At 47.0% G+C, this 15,053-nt stretch overlaps 1 protein-coding gene across 1 annotated transcript in view; it reads left to right on the top strand.

The window, feature by feature from the left end:
- Positions 1-2,978: 2,978 nt before the first annotated feature.
- Positions 2,979-15,053, top strand: part of LOC126544193 (uncharacterized) — a 126,647-nt gene continuing 114,572 nt past the window's right edge. The window contains exon 1 of the mRNA XM_050191429.3: positions 2,979-3,372. The gene's annotated coding sequence lies outside the window, so the exon portion shown is untranslated. The remainder of the gene's footprint in view (positions 3,373-15,053) is intronic.

Below are 15,053 nucleotides of genomic sequence, written 5' to 3'. Positions count from 1 at the left end.
GTACAGTTCCCTACGTATGTTCCCATAAGCATAGCGGATGCAATACGTTATTATAGACATTTCCAATAGACTACTTTTTAACAACCCCCAGCATCGAGTGTTTATACATAACCAGAATAAGATTGGCTACCAAAACACAGTTGGCAAAATGTGATCTATATAGTAGTATACAGGATGTCCCAGCTATTTTAGCCAAACTGGTCAATGAAAATAAAAGATTAAAAAGAAACATGATGCGAAATATACTATTATAAGGAGACCACAGGTCAGACCTCTGACGGCTGAACACCATGGGCCTTAAAACCGGATCTTATTGCACCGTTTTTTTTTTTAATATTATTCTTCGTTGAATAGAGTCGCTAAAATTATGTTAGCTGGGACACCCTGTGCCGACAATAGTCGACAGAAATTGTAAGGCTAAAGTCTAGATTAGCTATAGACTGGTATACAGGAGTCGTCTATAGGCAATCTGTAGAAGGCAATCTACAAAAAGTGCAAGGTCACACGTCCATAGGCAGACTAGACTGGTCTATAGGAATAATCTATAGATAGTCTATAGACATTTGCCTATAGACATTTCATAGACTTCAGTCAACAAAAGTAGCAATGTATAAGCTTGTACACATTTGTCTATAGGCATTCTGCAGGTATTTGTCTACAAAAGCGAATTTTCATTAACCTATAGGTCGTCTGTGGTCAGTATATAGACTCAGACATTTTCTAGACTAGTCTACAAAAAGTGTAAGGCCATAATTCTATAGACTGTCTATAGACTAGCCTAAAAAATATGTATAGAAAGTATGTTGACTTCATAGACGCATGTCTATAGACTTTACATAAGACTTTTTACTAACAAATTTTGTAAGGGGGTGGCCGACTTGAACCAAAAGCCGTTATTTTTTTTTTCTTTTCGGTTTCGCTCTGGAGCAATATTGTATATATATATAGTAATATTACCGCTGAGTTTCGGCTAGCGCAATAAATATACCTTTTCTTCCCCGCTTTGTGTTTTCGGTTGGACTCCTCTAGCATCTATCGTCATCTTCCTCGGCCGCATTTGATATGCAGCGCACTCCGACGCTTGTGTTTCGTGCTGCGAGGTTACAAGCAGAATTTGAAAAAAAAAAAAGAAAGGCGCTTCTTCAGCTCCTGCCATCGGTCCGAGCGGTTCTCAGGTCTTCCGCGCGCTGACTCACGCATTGTTGTAGAGGAGCTAACATCGGTCCCTATACACTCCGTTTAAATTGTATGCACATATCCCGGTGCCGTCATACATACATTTGCTTTTACGCAGCGTAACACTAGTGCGTCTTCGACGTATTCTACCAGAAGTTGCAATGTTTTGAAGTGATCAGAAGTGTGGAGCCCGTCAAGGGATATCTTAAAGAAGTTGCATCTGCTTTCTGCATATTGAAAACGTGCTTTCCTTTAGATTTAAATGGCGTAACTAGAAAAAATAGTGCATAATGACCTCATAGATATTATGATGCCGGTGCTATTTACATACATACAAACGTACATACATGCATACATCACGCACACATACATGGACTCGTATGCGCACAAACATCTATACGTTCACGCACACATTTTGCATGCACATATATACACGCAACTAGCAGCCAATCTATACATACGAGCCCACCTTGAACGTAGAAACTCATCAAGTGCTGGTTGTCACTAGATTGGTCCAGCTCGCACACAATGAGGCAAAAAAAAAGAAATTATTATGCCACGACCGCCCGTACAATGGCTATTATTCACACAGAAGGCCGAAATTAACGAACGTGGAGTTCGATTTCAGGCTATTCGGTGCACACAGAACATGGAGGCGACGCCGTTACAGTATTCACTGAAGGCAAAGGGTGCAATGGCATTCGGGAATACCCGTACAACGGTGCTCAAGCGCTTCTTCGTTCTTTTTTTTGTCCCTGACGTCAATTTAGACGTCAGGGACATCGCTGTGCGAAGAACGCTTGTTTGCGTGTGTGTTTGCGAGCTCCGCATTCTCCTGTCGAAAGTACGATCGTTGCACCGACTGTATGCGCAGGTTGCATAGGGATGCGGCATGCTATAGGCACTATAGGCATGCTATGGTGCAACGGCAGCCATCTTTGCAGGAAATCAATGACTGTGCAAACGACCATTCGAAACGGCTCGAACGCAAGTGTCGGCGTTTGTCGTCCGAATGGCCCCGTTAGAAAGGACAGGCGCACTTCTTGCGTACAAAATGTCGTTCCGACCAAGTCGATGACGCGCGAAATATCCCCACTGCTTTTGCACGCCAAGGTTAGGGCACGTCTTGGGCTTTGCCGTTGTCCGCCTCGCTTGTGCTTTCGTGGCAAGTGCGCTCGCCGAAAACGACCTCTGTTCTTGCATTTGTGCGTTGACGTTGGTTGTAAAAAAAGGACTAAAATAACCTTTCTGGCGCGAAATTCAATATAACGATCAAGTCTGAGCACCGTAACTTCTCTGCACATTGCAATCGATTTATTCCAATTTGTAGCTACTCATGCGAGACCAGGGAGGAATCCACCTTGCTTTTCAGAGCGACTATCATAGAGCTCTCATGCGGGAATCGCTGCATTTGGTAAATTGAAAGAAACTCACGTAAACGACGTCGTATCATAATACGGACGCGAAAGAGTAATGATAGCTGGCGATGTAACAGCGCGATGAGATCAGGAAACGCAGACGCAAAAAAGAACAAACAAAAGAGCAAAAGAAAAGCCCGGGTGGCGAAGAAAAGCTGCATGCTCCAGCGGCAGCCTTCCACGAGGCGCAAACCGCAAACAGAAGCAGCAGGATCGCCTCCTCAGCCCGCTTCGCCCGCACAGCCAAACGGCGGAGCAGTCGAGAGAGAGAGGTGAGAGAGGAAGCCAAGCACGGCGAGGAGAAAGAGAGTGAGAACAAGATTGAGAGAGAGAGAGCAGCGTGTGTCTCCGCCGCGCCAGGTTTTCGGCGCAGCAAGGCATGAGTCATCCCGGTGGCGTAAGCAAAAGCTGCACGGGGGGAGTCTGCCATGGCGGCCGAGAAGCGGCGGTGGCCGGTGTTGTGAGAGCGCTCGCTTCCTGCTGCTGCTCGCCGAGTCCTTCCTTCTTCGACCACGATGGCACCGTCGCAGCGCGGCTCCAGTGTCCGCTGCGCTGGCCGGGCTGCTGCTTCGTTGCGCGACGTCGTCTGAAGAAAACAGAAACTTGCGCAGCCGTGCAAATGTGTGTGTGTGCGTGCGACTCGGGAAAAGCGAAAGAGAAAACACGGGCCACTCTGCTTTCGGGTTCGGATGCCTAAGCTGCTGCTGCTGCCCTGTGTCGACGGTTCTGCTGTTGCCGGAGACGGCTGCAATTGCATGGCCGCTGGTCTAAGCTCGGGGTGAGTGGCGGCGGCTCAACTTTTCTTTTGCGCGCGCTTTGCTCGCAAGCGATGTTTGAAAAAAAGATAACCACGGGCCGCCCGCCCTTCGCGATCGCGTCGCTTCCAGAGTTTCGAGCGTGCGCGTACAACTTGCGAACGGCGGTCCCTGCGCGGCCGATGAGTCAGGGACCGCCGGATAAGAACTGCCGGCGGATCTGACTCATGGAGAGAGGCGTCCGTTGAACCGGCTCGCTCGCTAGCTCGACATCGAGGCCCCTCTGCGATGCCTGTGCCAAGTTCTTCTTGCTCCCCCCCACACCTTTTTGTGTGTGTGTTTTGTCCAACGCCCTTGGCTGCAGAGGCCTTCCCTAAAACAGAAGCCTACGTCCACCCGTGCAAAGCGAGCGTATTTTTCGCGTGCGTCTGTTCGCTTGCGCGCGCGCGCAAGCATTGCGTGCGAAGTTCGCAACCCCGCGCTCGCAACAAACGATACGCTTGAACGCCTTGCGCGTGCGCACCAACACAGCACCTGCGCGTCACGTCGGGAGCACGAAAAGCTCGATCTATCTATCAATCGCTTGCACAAGGTGCGGGCAATACCGATGTCGCGCGCTGCATTGACGCAACGGATTCGTCCAACACCTGCACGCTGTTGTCGCGTCTTGGGTTTTGCTCGACCTCAACTCTGGCGGTGCTTCTTCTTTTTTTTTTTTTTTGCTTCTGCGCGGAAGACCGCTCCACAACTTGGAAATGTTGCAGAAAGAAGCGATCTGGTGTTGCCGATCGCCCGGTACGTTCCGATCGTGCTTGCATTTGAAAGAAAGCGAGGCGTTGAATGCGCCGATTGAGCGCTCTGCCGTGACGAGGAGGGGGGTGCGACAGGCAGCAACTTTTCGCGGACGTTCCGTTTTTGGAAGCGTGCCACGTTTCGTGTGACGACGTTGCCAGCAGTGTGCGCGGTGTTTGTCGCTTGCTCGCGGGGTTTGTGTGTGCTGCTCGGAGCGGGGCTGGCGGTTTTCGAGCTCCGGACCTTGCACCGAAGAGGCAGGGCACCCCGTCTCAATCGCGACAAACGCTGCTGCACAGTTGAAACGGCCCGGTGCGCGCGATATATACCGGGTTGCACCCGACCTCCCCCCGTCTCTTTGTGGGTCACTTGCTGTCGCTCCGGTTGGCCTTTTCACGAGCGGTTTTTTTGAACGAGCGTGAGCAAAACGCGCGAGTAAGCAGTGTTGGGTTACGTTGGTGAACATTGTTATAGATACCTCGTTAGGTCGCCTGTTCTGTACGCTTGAACGACACTCGTCATGATCTAACCACACCGTGCCAACCGCGTTTGTTAACCGTGAAAGACTGCTGACGGAAAAACGAGTCGCACTAGTTTGCTTAACTGCCTTGTCAAAAAATGACTTTTTAGTGGCAGACGTTCAACCTGCGAAGCAGCTTTTAGGCTAACAACGGAAGGCACGGTTTTCAGCTGCTAGCTGTGTCGTTTGTACGGCACAGCGCATCGCTCCTGAGCTCGTAGCAAGGCCACTCATTCCGAAGTTTGAACGCTTCAGTGATTTTCAAAGCCGCCATGAATGGGCCCTCGCTGAGCGCTGCGGTTTAACGTTCCTCGTCGTGTAGTTGTGTATGTCGCGCCGTAGAGACATGGACGCAAGGGGAATGTGACGACTAAAGACCCTCCATATACCCTTTAGTGAAGACATGCGACGAGGAATGTGAAAAAAGAAAGAGTGGGCATAGCTTGCTTGATGAAACGAACTGATTGTCGCTGAGCGGTAACAGCGGGTTGGTCAGTTTAATTGCCGGCAGAATATCAGGTTTCCAAAAATCTCTGCTCAAATGCGTAACGATATTTAATCACATGTCAGCCAAAAAAAAGGAAAGGGTGTGATGAGAGACAAGGACTATGACACGAGATTTCCTTCCGGTAGCAGAGCACCCCGCGGGACATCACCGTTTCTTTTGTAGATCGGCACTGTTTCGAGCTCAAATTATGCCACACTGTCGAATTCGCTGTGTCGACTGCGATTCGATCAGATGATGGCGGCTGTGATTGGCTCAGAACCTTAGCGTAACCGAATTGCGCAATGTGGCGAAACTAGACACCGCCCAGATTGACAGTATCGGTTAGTTTTGACGAGTCAGTTTCTATATCTTGTTTGTCAAGCTAGTATTGCACGCAGATAAGGATTCTGCGACGATGTTTAAGCTCTCGTGAGGCACTGTTCATTTGATTTGGGATTTGGCCAAAGCGCATGGACGCCGGAGTCACTCTCAAGACACAAAAGTAGCAAACAAGTAGCTGAAAACTGCCATGACTACAGCATGGCGTGAGCACGTGCTCTGTAATGGCAATCGAATGTCATGAATGGCATTTCAAAACGTGACGGAAGCACACGGAGAAATATACAGCGAGATTTCAATATTCCCGGTCCAACCACATAGGTGTATCTACTGGGGGCCGGGTGCAGGGGGAGGGGGTGAGCACCCGTCCCCTCCCCCTGCACTACTTTTCTCTGCGAGTTTAGCAAAAAAAGCGTGTCAGCAAAAAGCGAACGCTACGTATAGCCGTAAGAGGCTTATCACAGGCGAATCTGTCGTAGGGAGGGGGACGTACCCCCCCCCCTCCCCGGTTATAAGAATGGCGAAATAGGCCATTTGCTAGGCCACACACTCACGCACACATTTTTGAAAGCGGTCACTGTCGGCTGCACATTGGCAAATCTAACAGCTGTTGTCAAGCTTTCTCTTAGAAATCAGATTTGATTTAATAAGGGTTATCATTTTAGCCATTTTGTTGTTGCGCTTTTAGATATTTTACTCTGTTTATGACAAAGTTTTCCGTTTAGCAATCAGCGACATTTTTAGTGACTTTAATGAACAGTTGGCGATATTTTAACGACACACAAAATGGAAAAATGGCCTTCTAAAAGGCAGTTTATTATTTATAAGATGCATGTATAGCGGCCGAAACTCGACAGTACGACGCATAGGCTCCGTTACTACGTAGCAGCGGTTGCCTTCAAGTTGGGAGCCTTCGCATTGTGATTGTGCTTTATCATGGCAGTCACGTACTTTGGGCTCACAAAATTGACGTTTCTTTATTATTTAACAAAACCAATTTGAACGCGTGCAAGCGCTGCGGGTTAAGTGGTGTCTCTAAACGCATTTAATTGGTGGACGCTCTCGAGCCTGTCAGTAAGCTAATTTGCCAAAACCAGACGGAATACATTTTATGTTCACATCGAGAACGCAGCACGTGAATAACACATACTGACTGCGTGAAAAAGGCGTTGAAATCGGAACGGCTGAGCTCGTTTACGGTCGTATGACAGATATCGCTTCAGTTTCTCACGGCTTTCGGACTAATCAGTACTTAACGGCGGATTTCAGGTAGGTCGAAGGCTAAAATGTAGTATTAGTATAGTACATAGTACAGTATAGTAAAATATAGTATATAGTATAGTAGTCATCGCCGTGTTAACAATATGTGGCGAAGCGCGTTCCGCAGTATTTCGGTATCCTACCACGCCTAAGCGCCTTGTCCTGTCTTTTGTTCCTTCTTGGTGTGCCATTACCGTTGGCGCTTCATTTTTTGAAATCCTACAACGAACGTTCAGAACCAAAAAACAAAAACACTTGGGGACAGTATGTAGACTAAGCGCATCTTCATTATATAACTACGTTGCCTTCTGTTCTTTCGATTCGTGCCGTATTTGCAACTTTCCAATCTGAACGTGATGAAAGAAAATTTAAGCTGTCGTAATTCGTAATGTAGATATTCTTACAGGTGGGCGAATACTGGCTTTTTCGAATACGAATAGTAAGTATCGAATATACAAACGCACACGCGCATTTTTTCAGCAGGAATGCTTATTTCCGTTTAATCAGGCGACACACTTGCACTGAATAGACAGTCAAGTATCACGGGCAAGTAGCGTCGTTTGGGCACAAGATCACCACAACTGTCGTGGAAAGAACTGCACGAGCAGCCGCTTGGCACCTTTGGATCCTGGTCGCCAACAAACATTCCAAGAATGACAGGCTGCTGTATGAGTACCTTTCCGAAAGCACTTACAGCTGTGAAAAAAATATGAGAAGTTATCGAAAAGGAAAAGTAAAGGCTAATGGAATATTTGTGCGCAGTAGATGCAATACAGTGTCTGCTACAAGGAAATCGCCACTGTTTGTAACGTAAAAAATGAAACTGGTACGTGACTATAGACTGCAAGAAAGACTAATTGGCAAACCAGAAGCAAAAATAACCGGTTGCCCTTAACAAGAAGGTTGGCGAGAAGAAGGGGGACCGAAGGACCCGATTTATTGTTAGCCACAGCCACATAAAGCCAACAGATAATGAAGGAAAGGTATGCATAGAAGAAATTAGTTGTAGATTTTTGACTGGATTGTAAGATTTAGTAGCTAAAGGGAAATGGAGGGGGAGAAAAACAACTTGCTGGCGGTGGGATCCGAACCCACAACCTCCGCATTACGCGCGCGTTGTACGTGCGACGGCGACTGCAGTTCCCAAGTTCACTTTGTGGGATATTTATGCGCGTGCACAAGATCTAACCCAGCGAGCGTTAACCAGTGCCACACTTCCACCGCAATACCGAAAACAAAAGCTTGCATTACCGATTTTGTTTCTGCATTGCTTCAAAAAACTGTCTTTCGCTTACTTCTGATAATTCGCGATACTTTGTTCTGCGGGTGGGGAACCGTGTAACCCGACTTTAACAGTCGATTGTTGCGAATCGTTTGGTCAGCTTCGATATTCGAAAATACAGAGTAGTTCATTTTCTAATACGAATGAAATATTACGCACCAACTATTCGTGTTCTAAACTTTTAATATTCGCCCGCCCTATAGCAAATACGTTCGTAAAGTTAAAGCCCTCTGTACTCTGCTGGTAAATTTTGTTTTCCTTCACCTGCACTGACATTAGACCAACATGAAAGGTCTGCTTAAATTATTTACTTCAAGTTAGCTTATATATAGAGCTTGACAATTCTAGGGAGGATTTTAGTGACCTCTCTTATTTGTCTCACTTCAGCGGGATGCTTCAAAAGTACTGTGGCAACACTACACTGTAATGGCTTATCATGTGCGATTGATGACCTGATCTCTCAGTGACAAAGATAACTTTCACTGAGGCATTTTGCGGCCTTTTTTATTGCAATTGCAATCGGGTAATTCGCAAGGGAGGCGATCTTTACAGTACGCACCACCTAGGCCCGCTCGGAGCACGCTCCTTGTAGTCGTTAACATGAACTTCGGTGTAACCTCCGATGAATATCTTCCAATAAATCAACGTCATTAACACTTTAAATAAAAGGACGAGTCATTGCTTATTGCGTCTGCGACCGCGAAAGCAGCGTCTACCTAAGCCCCCCTTTCCACCCTCGCTGCTCCTCTCCCATCGGCAGGAGGAGCCCTCCGTGTGCCAGGCTTTGCGGCAAAGCACGCGAAAAACTCAACGTGCATACTGCACGAGTCAAAGGGGAAAAATTATGTACAGGTTTGCAGGAGCGGTGCTTCCGTTGTTGACGTTGCATCCGTGCCGACTGGGTATAGAGACGGCGGAGGGATCACGGGCGGCACGTATGCCGCAAAGATCAGTTTCCGAGCCACAAACCTTACGTATATGTATGCCAAATGAATGTTTCTCTCGGTGATCCAGTTGTTTTAAAAAAAGCGTACAAAAAAGAACGGACAAACGTGCGACGAGTCGGTAATTTTTTTTTTCGGAAGTTTCGGCCGGGGTCCAGCCTTTGTCACTAAAATTTCTCTCTCTCTCTCTCTCTCATGTCTATGTGTGTGTTGACATATATAGAGAGAGATGGCTTGCCCCAACCCCACCCCCCATTCCAAAAATAGTTCGTAAGCCACTGTCTGACCAATAATGTAAAGGTGGCATTCAGTTCAGTGTACGCAGTCCGGAATGCTTAAGCTATTACTATAGCTATTAAAAAGAAGAAAGGTATTGTGTTGTGAATTTCTGGTGCAGAGCCATACTGGGTAAACGAAGAAATCTGTACCAGTAATGTGCATTTTTTATCATACATCGATGTAACCTAATAGTACGCAACTCTGTCTTCGTGTAATGCCTCGTTTGTTGCCTCGCTGTTTCGCTACACGAAAATGTTCTACTTCATACCCGAGGTTTCCTTGTGATGTGAACGATATGTCCCTCTAATATTATGTTTAATTTGTGCGTGCTTCTGCACTGATACTACAACGCTGTAATGCCCAGCTGCGCTCACGAGCATTAATGCTCAAGCAGGCTGGCTATTACAATGTATGGTCACCTGGAAATAAAGTTATTATTATTATTACTATCATCATCATCATCATCATCATCATCATCATCATTATTATTATTATTATTATTATTATTATTATTATTATTATTATTATTACCCTACAGAAACAGTCTGCCACCGATGAGGCCGGAAAATTCTATTGAAGGTTTTAAGGGAATGTTCGTGGGCCACATGACCGGAACACGTCTCTGCGCGAGTAATTGGTCGTGGGTTTTAATGTTTGACCTTTTGTAACCTCGTTTGGTAGCTGTCAGGAAATGGGCGAATATGTGCACATGGAACCGAAAGATGTTCTGTCGCCGACTTCCGCTCAGCAGCTCGGAAATCGAAGCCGGCGCTTCCACGATTCTCCCTCTTTATTTTGTTATTTTTTGTAACGTAGCCCGTAAGACGCGGTTTATAGCGAGGGGACCTTTAACTCAAAGTTCGCCAATCTTGGCACTTCGCCAATCTTTAATTTAAAAAATGAAAAATGTGAGCATAACGGGAAACTGGGAGACATAAACTGAGCCTCCTTATGTACCAGGTGTTTCTTTCTTATGCGGAACACTTAAAGAAAGACCCCCAGTCGTTTTTTTTTTCCTGATGGACTACGTGGCTACATTGTTAGGTAAAACACCGCTAAAAAAAGATACGATGACAAAGAAAAGGCAGACCTGACATGCGGTGACTTCAACGTTTATTCAGAAGCGCACATGTGATATGTACTATTCTTATCCCAGCTACTCACGCATCACGCGTCGAACAGACGAAAAAAACAAAACAATAAACTGTGCAAAAATGTCACTCTGAATCTTAAGTTGAAAAACGCGAGCACCACGCGTAAGTTACCAACCCGCCCACTTGCCAGTTTAATTTCTACGTGGCTAGGCAGACATTGTCAGCAAGCAAATTTTTCTACGATGATTTCGCTAACTTTAGGCCACGTGCTGCGACTTTGCTGGCACTACTTTCGAGAGATGAGACCTTAAAAAGGTGTTCCGAAATACATTGACGTTTCAGTCGACAGTTTCCCAGAAGCGTTCCTCTATATAACAGTCTGGGACGATTGGTTCACTATTTTTTTTTTCGTTTACTTAGTTATTACTTAGTTTACTTAGTTATTATTTTTTCGTTTACTTAGCTATTATTTGATGCACATTGTAATAAAAATTTGCCGCACGTGACTGTAATGATCCGTCTTTTCCGCGTACACTTTGAAAACGTCATTTCATATACACGGGCGCTTAATAATTTGTTTACTTCGAGAATGCGCGACCTTCTTTCTCTTATGGGTTGTCCCAGCGTGAACTTAAAAGGGGGAAAATGCTCTAATGCAAAACGTGTGGACTTATCTATCTATTTTCTTGCCGTGCTTGGAGCACTGTCTGTAGCTTCACTAGAGACGTCTTCCCGTTTTCGAACTACTCACATCGCTTCCCTTTAAGGGTTGCGCGTACGATTTTACGTTCGATCGCTGGACTGTTGCTGCATTTGATTCACAGCGGGGAAATCACAAAAGTACATGGCGTTGCCAGAGGGGCTAGTCGGGTGGTGGACTTGATTCTCATTACCAGCGCAAAAAGAAAGAAAGAAAAGGAAATCAAGCTGGATAAGTAGATGAGACGCAGGCGTCATACAATGTAGCGAAAAAAAAGTTTTGTCCGTTCCGTTGGGAACGCGGGTTTGCAATGGAAACTATTACACGGGCACCAGGTAGGATTTTCTTTTTATGTCTGGAAGGTTGACTCTTGAAGTTAAAGTAGGTTCCTTGAAAACCACAACTTAAGCTTCACCGATATTCAGTTTTTCTTCTTTTTTTACCTTTTCAATCACGACACATGTGAATGCGTTATTTCTTTTTTTCTGGCGGTCATCGAGCAGTCGTTGAACTTACGTCGGCCCCCTTCGTAGTATTTAGTAATATGGTCACTAGCGTAACTAGGTACGGAGCAATTTGTCAAGTTTTTCTCGAGGCAGGCAAGTCACTTCGTTTAGCAGCAGTAGTTCATCATCGGCAGCAACGATTTCCAAGAGGTCACATTGCAATGCTAGAGTCAACAGTTCGTATAAGAGCTTCGCACTGAGGACGGAGAAGGACGCCTTCATGAAAGACTGTAGATTGGTTTGTGGTACCTTTATTTCTCACAAAAAGATTCGCGTTTTTGTGTTCCGCCAGTGTATTCCTATTCCTTACGTTTTCATCGGGTCTAACCTTGAGCGTCCGCGACGGGCGCGCGATTTCGAAAATTTTATTGATGCTTGTATAAATTTCATGAGTGTCCCCCTTCAAAATGCACATATTAAAAAACGTAATATCCCATAGTAATTGTGTATTTTTTGTTTCGTACAGCTATATTGAATAGCTTGTAGCGCTGTCACAGTCAAACTTGTAAGGGAGCGCCTGAATCCCAGTCAAGGGAGCAGACGTACACTTCTTGTTTGGGCCTCCGCTATTTCGTGTGTGTGTGTGTGTGTGTGTGTGTGTGTGTGTGTGTGTGTGTGTGTGTGTGTGTGTGTGTGTGTGTGTGTGTGTGTGTGTGTGTGTGTGTGTGTGTGTGTGTGTGTGTGTGTGTGTGTGTGTGTGTGTGTGTGTGTGTGTGTGTGTGTGTGTGTGTGTGTGTGTGTGTGTGTGTGTGTGTGTAAGACAAATGGAATTTAGTGCGATTCGATTGAAACGGGCTGATGACTTCCGTCACCAAGCTGGTCGTTTTCACTTTTGTTCTAAGTTTATTTCCGGTCCTTAAGATTCGTTATTTGTGTTTCTAAAAAATGTCACTGCCCTAAAGGAAACCTTCGTTTCGTTCCGTCTTGTTTTCTTCCTTTCTTTCTTTTCTTTTAATTTTCCACCACAAGCTTACCTTTGACCATTCTCCACTGCGAGGTTCGTTGACCTTTCCGCTCCTCTCCAAAAATTTAAGCCCCTGCGGAAGTTACATACGTTCTCATTCACCAGCGCATAGTTACGATGGCAGTCTACCCAAGACACGCCGAGCTGTTGGCGTATAGTTTCGGCGCGCTAAACAACAGCGATGGTCACGGGAAAACCTCCGATAACTCCACGTTCGCCGAGACCCAGATCTGTATAACAGCCGGATCTCGGTGTGGTTCCGGGGTGAACCCATCCGGTAAACGAACCGGCGACCTCGGGCTTCTGGGAACGGTACGCCAGCGCGGTGCCGGTGGCAGGTTGCGCGGCTGTCGCTTTTCGGCGGCAGGAACGCGCTTGTGACGTCGGTGCAAAAGCTCCAACGGAGGCAGGAAGCGGCCATTGTTAGAGGAAGTGCGAAGCGTTCAGCCGCTGTTGGGCTCGGCAGGCGGGGCGGACCCGGGATGGGCGGGCGGTTTGACCTCGTGGTTGTCGTCGCGGTCTCTCCCGTATCCTTTCGGCGCAGGCGCCACTGGTCTCTCTCTTATCTGAACTCCAGGAGGGCAAACAGCGACGATAAATCGGTGTCGCCTTCGGCCTGACGGGAGTCTTCTCCTCCCTCCACTTTCTTTCTTTCTTCCTTTCTTTCTTTCTTTCTTTCTTTCTTTCTTTCTTTCACTTGATTCTTATTTTGCCGAAAGGGAGTTTGATGTCCTGATGTAATGTGGCTCGGAAAGTGCTGGCAGAAGTGGTACGAAAGTAAAAGTGAAAACGAACGGAAGAAAGAAGATAAAGCGAGGGTAACAGACACGGGCCGTGTGACGTTAGGCGGACGCAGCCTTCAGCAAACCTTTCAACCCTTTTCCTTGCTGCTGATCGAGATGAAGTGGCGCAGGTGATGAAGTACTCTCTCGCAGCCTTGTGCTCCGCGTGTCCCATGGAGCACAGGCCGGCAGTGAGCTATACTCGTTGTCGTCTGCGCGGGCAAATCCGTGGATGTTCTCGGCCGCGGTTCAGCGTACAAGGCCGTAGGACGGGGGCGCGTCGAAAGATGCGGCCGCGTCCAGACTTGCGAAAAAAAACGTGTTGTGGAACTGTGGACGGCAGGGACTACGCTGGCAACTCGGGAAAACAAAGCGGCTGCACAGAACAGGTGCGACGGAGCGAATGTTCTCCGTCTTCGTTTACTGCCTCGGAAGCGCAAGAAAAGCTATTTACGCCGTGCTTGACCAAGTTATTCGCAGTCAAGTTCCACTTAGTACAAACAGTGTTCCAAAGCTATTCCAAGACTTATTTTCTTGGGCGTATAAATGGCGGAAGGTTGACGAGCGTTTTCGGCAAGAGGACGGGCTTTACCCCAAATGCGATCGCAGCCGCAGGCACGTGATAATCATTTGCATCGGCTAGCATGTTTCTTTCTTTTCTTTTTTGTCCTAACTACCGTTTTGTTGCGTATTTCCGGTATTTAAAATTCCTGACTGTACGTATTTGGGACGAAAATGGCGGCGGCCAACGTCACCTCCCGACGCTACGCGACTGGACGATTGTAAACTTGAAACTGTGCGGTTTAACGTCCCCTATTATAGCACGACGGATTGCGAGGGACGCAGTAGCGCTGAGGCTTCCGGTTGATTCTGACTACCTGGTGTTCCTCGATTAACCTCGTCATGCCCAATGTATCGGGCCTGCTACGCTGAATTTTATATCTCGAGACGGTGGCTTACACGGCGCAAGCTTAACGCAAAGCCCACAGTCGACTTATCGATATGCTGGAGTGAACTGTCACCTGTGCACGGTTGAGCAAACCGACTATTAATATAGTTACTAGACTAGCTAAGTAGTACCTCATTTAAAATTTGCTTTACTTTTTTTTTTGGGGGGGGGGGGGGGGGTGTACTTACCTTCCATGGCAAAAAAATGGAGCTGGACAAGCGGTTCTAAGTTTTGCTGATGCGCAACTGTCAAGCATTACATGGTTAATGTGCGCTCAAAGCAAAGTGCGGGAGCGTTGAACTTTTTTTGTGTGTGTGTTACGCCTGAGCATCTAACCTGCAACCTCGGGCTATGCTGAAGCGCTAGTCCAGTGAGCCACCGGGACGGCTTCAGTGTAGAAGATAATCAGAACTGCTGCGCTGGCGCTTGTCAGTTCAACGGTCTGCTCCCTGTATACATCCGAGGTGCCGTCGTGAAAGTGAGGTGGGACGCTTGGAGATAACTCGGCGTCCCAGCCTTCGGCTGTGCGTGCGAGTGTTCGAGGGCTGCGACCAGATAAGGGATATCGCTCTCCGTTGCAGAAACGAGCCCCGCGGAGCTGACCGTCGCGGTTACAGCGAGCGTAGTTGGTGTGCATACCGTGAGGGAAAAAAGAAAATCTTGGAAAGTGCATTATACAAATTTTCAAGGAAAAAGAAAGAAAAAGAACGCTTGCAATGGAAGCAAGTGGACAGAAAGACGCTAGGCTGTCATCTGGGGGTCTGACGGAAAGTGCGAAGAACACACAAAAAAGAATAGATATCTTT

The sequence above is a fragment of the Dermacentor andersoni genome, chromosome 10 (assembly GCF_023375885.2).
Source record: "Dermacentor andersoni chromosome 10, qqDerAnde1_hic_scaffold, whole genome shotgun sequence".
In the NCBI taxonomy this organism is placed as follows: domain Eukaryota; kingdom Metazoa; phylum Arthropoda; class Arachnida; order Ixodida; family Ixodidae; genus Dermacentor; species Dermacentor andersoni.
This window is presented reverse-complemented; position numbering and strand designations above follow the sequence as displayed.